General features: G+C 42.5%; 1 protein-coding gene across 1 annotated transcript in view; it reads right to left on the reverse strand.

Moving 5' to 3' along the window:
• Positions 1–4,608, reverse strand: part of LOC111869204 (teneurin-m-like) — a gene marked incomplete in the record, with an annotated part of 529,713 nt that overhangs the window by 252,811 nt on the left and 272,294 nt on the right.

Consider the following 4,608-nt stretch of genomic DNA (forward strand, 5'->3'; position numbering starts at 1 on the left):
CTTCATGTGACACGCAAATAAGAACAGTTTCAACTTTTTGAACTCCAATAATTATTACCCTCATACAAATAGCAACAAGAAGACTACGTCGGAACAGGAAGTAAATACAGAGTTTCTGACCGTCTCTGTGGTTTAGTGGTCAGAGTCCAGGCTACAGATCCTGAGCTTCACGGTTCGATTCCCGGCGCTACCAGATTTTCTGAGAAGTAGTTGGCCTGAAATGGGGTCCACTCAGCCTTGTCAGGAATATTGAGGGGCTATTTCAAGGAAATAGCGGCTCCGGTCTAGAAACCCGAAAGTAACGGTGGTGGGGTTTCGTTACGCTGACCACGCGCCATCGTCTGTCCGCAAATTTGGCACTAACTTCGCCGACAAGCGGCGGTCACTCGGTCGGTATAATTTGCTTGCGGACTAAGGCCAAGTAGTTTGCTTTTGTTTGTTCTGTTACAAAAGCTCAAGGATAACATCACTTGGTCATCTGGATTGAATTTATGGAATATTATTAAAATGGTTCTTAGGGGACTGAGTGGACTAACATGGCTGGAACGTAGGTATAAAGACGGAATTTGTGAACACCGTGACTAACTAATCCCATATTTAACGATGCTTTCGGTATCTGGGGATACAAAAAGTCGAAGGATAAATCGATTAATGGAAAAATACACGGGGAAACGCGCAGAAAATTGGCCATGGCCTACTTTGCGGCGTGGCTCGTCATTTCCTGGAAGGACAGTAAGGAACTATATAACAAATATCAATCAGAACAGCCTTGTTATGAACTTAGATACGAACACGGGATCTTCAGAACGAAGTCCTAACAATTAGATCGTACATTCATTGTTAAAACGAAAGTTCGTATTATGCAACATGGCTGGAATTAAAAAGAGCATCTCTCTGTACTTTATTACCAGTTAACAATGAATCAAACCACAAACTGTAATCTTCCCACGATAAATATGGTTTTGTGCCCCACCACGAAGTGGTTGAAAATACCGCTCAATGCATTCCGCCTCCAGATTCTTTCTGTAGTACATGTATAAACGATTCAACGTGCGGTGAACCTCACGAGGCTGTTGCGGCGCTTGTTGAGGCACAAGCGCGTTGAAATCAGTTTACATAAACAATAATTTGTAGTCTACACTTCGCTTCACATTGACCTCGCTACAGAGTCGTCAGTTTGAATGTGGGCTAATCTATTCTTCTTTCCCGCGTGGCGCTACAGCCCAAATTTGGGCCTTGGCCTATTTCCACGAAAGTATCCGTTTCACTTCGGTTTACTAGATCCTAGACATCCGGTAGGACTTCTTGGGCGGGTGATCAGCTTGTCGCAAGACCTCTACCTGTACACAAACACACACACACACACCAAACATCCATACCCGGAGTGGAATCCGAACCCACGATCCCGGTTTCCGAGCGGGAGAAAACAGTGCATGCCTTAGACCGCTCGGCTACCGTGACAGCTAAGGAAAAGAGAGTAACATAAAAAAAATCGTCTATTTCTTTTCTCTATGGTTCTACAGCCCCTTGGACCTTGGCGGCATTTTCAGTTTCATAATTCTTGCTTATGGGATATTGGTGGGAACGCCAGAAGGAAAGAGACCACGGGGAAGACCAAGGCGTAGGTGGGTGGACAATAATAAAATGGATCTTAGAGAGATTGGACGGGATGGTATGGATTGGATTGATCTGGCTCAGGATATGGACCAGTGGAGGCCTTTTGTGAACACGGTAATGAACCTTCAGGTTTCACAAAATGCGGGGATTTTCTTGAGTAGCTGCAGAATTGGCGGCTCCTCCAGAAGGGCCCAGCTCCATGAGTAAGTAAGTAATTCTACACACAGACGGTAGAACCCCTTGGACGGGGAATCAGAACTCGCAAGGCCGTTACGTACACACAAAACAACACAAAGAGAAGAAACGAACACAGACGTCCATGCCTCGAGTGGGATTCGAAACCACTATCCCAGTACTTCTTTTCGCTTATTTTGGACTTCACCCATCGTCTCGTATATAAAAGATAAAAAAAAAACACGACGTTTCGGAGACTGGATCTGTCCCCGTCTTCACTATCAACACTATCCCAGTGTTAGAGCGGACGAAGGCAGTTCATGCCTTAGCTAGGTCGCATACCGACATGCGTCAAGACATGTAACAGTCAAGACACGATGTCTACGACATGACGCAAAGAAAGGTGCACAGTTAAAACGCTTGAGATCAAGAAAACCGCCGCACACCGGTCTGAGTCATGATGCTGACGTCAGCTTCATGCTGACGAAACACGAATGAAGCATGACTGCGTCTTTTGTCTCACGTCTTGATGCTTGTCTTGACGCAGTTGGTGTACGGCTGTCCCTAGACGCCGCGTTCACTGTGATCGGCAATTTTCATTATTAAACGGCTCAGATAAGAAAGCAAGCCAAATACTTTTCATTCAGTGATATAATGAAATACCGAGCTGAGTATAACACTGCTTAAATATTTGGTCTTGAAGCAGTTGGTGTGCGGCCGTCCTTAGACCTCACGGTCACTGTGATCGGCAATTTCCATTATTGAAAGGCTCAGATAAAAAAGTAAGCAAAATACTTTTCATTCAGTGAGGTAATGAAATACCGAGCTGAGTATAACACTGCTTAAATATTTGTTTCCTAATTTCCTAGAAACTAAAATTCAGCAACTGGACCCTCTTTCTCGCAACATCACAGAAATATCGTCGAAAAAAATAAGGAAATTAATTTCAAATGACTGTTAAGTGATTTTGTCGTAAAGCAGTGCTTTTTGGTGGGAACTCTGAATTATAGAGAACTTACTGTGTAAATATTGACGAAGCAGGTAAAGCAGATAGATCAGTGCTGTAGGCACGCGACACATTTTCTGTGAAGTCAGCAATTCTATCAATGTCCCTCGCCTCCACGTCACATAACCTCAAATTATACGCATCACCACAAAGTAATTTAAGGGTAACAGACGTTATAAAGTAGGAAACATAAATGGATAGTGGAGGGAAAGCGGGCAGACAGACAGAAGACTTCCATCTACTCGGGTATAACGCAGTGTAGTTCTTGGAAATTAACTGACGTTTGTGTTGACTTCCATCAGGCGTTATATCACAGAAGACAGAATTTTTGACAACCATTTCTGTGTTTACCTCAAATACTACAAATTCATGAAATGACTGAAAAAAACGAAAGGCAGTCGGCGAGCCAATTTACATAAAATGAAATAAGGTGATAGTCGGGAAGACTGGAAGATATACAGACAGACAAACAGACAGGTATATAGGACAGAAATTCATCCAACCGGACTGTATACTGTTTTTATAAATGTGTAAGAAGTAAGTTGTCCTTGTGCTTAACATATTAACACCTCAACATGCAAGCGTTATGTGAAAGTGGATGTATAGATCTATAATTTCTTGACCTCGGCACTAGTTGGAGGTGAGTGGTTAGCTTCATGTCCCGGCCGTTTTACCCCCAGGAAAGAACCCCCGGTATCCAGTGGATAAGTGGCTAGGTGGGCACCAGAGCCAGTCTGGACGATAAGCAAGAGTGAAAATTCTTGCCCCCACCGCGACTCGAATTCCGACACCTCTGTCGTCCAGCCTGTAGCCAGTCGCTATACCGACTGAGCTATCCCGGCTCTTATAAATGGGCAGGCTCCTATTTATAGCCACTCCCTTAAAGAAAAATTACGTTCTACATGATAAAGTTTTGTGGAGTTTGTTTAATGAGCGATATAACTTGAGAATACCATTAAAGGTTTATTGTTGTATTTCAGCATCCTGTTGCATTGTGGTATCATTTTTAGAGCGTAAGTTTTCCCATCTATAATGCAACAATAACCTTATATAAAATATACTAAAAACATTTAATACACTAGAAGTGTCTGTTAAATACTTTAAATATCATTAACTATATATATTCATTTTTGTTGCTACATGTTTCGGCCACACATTGACCATCATCAGGCAATATTTATTAATTAGGGAGACCACTGCACTGTACACTTTATCTTCTATGACCTAGGCACATCGCTCTTTGTGTTGTTAATTTCTTTTGTACGATAGTATTTCCATCGTTATCTTTCAATGTAATATACAATATACGTATATTAACATAATTGCACCTGGGGACTGGAAGAGGCATCAGATGGACTACATCCTTGTGAAACATCGATTCAGAAACAGTGTGAAGGATGTGAAGACGCTGCCGGGGGCAGATATTGACTCTGACCACAACTTACTGGTTGCCAAGTTCCGAACCAGGTTGAAGAAAATTATAAGATTCCAAAAACGCAGACCTAGATGGGATTTGGAGAAGTTATATGCTCAAAGACAAAGCGTGCTGGACACCCTAGAAGAGAAACTCCGTTCAATTGAAGGTGAACGCGGAAATGTTGAAGTGCAGTGGAACAATATAAAAGAATCCATGTTAGATACTATCAGTGATTTGGTTGGTAAAGTTGAGAAGATAGCAAGAAAACCATGGGTTACACAGGAGATGATGGGTAAAATGGAGGAGCGAAGGAAATGGAAGAATGTCAACAATGAAGAAGGCAGGAGGAAATACAGAAGACTGAGGAATGAATTGAAAAGAGCCACGGACAGGG

Source organism: Cryptotermes secundus, unplaced genomic scaffold (genome assembly GCF_002891405.2).
Source record: "Cryptotermes secundus unplaced genomic scaffold, Csec_1.0 scaffold481, whole genome shotgun sequence".
NCBI classification, from domain to species: domain Eukaryota; kingdom Metazoa; phylum Arthropoda; class Insecta; order Blattodea; family Kalotermitidae; genus Cryptotermes; species Cryptotermes secundus.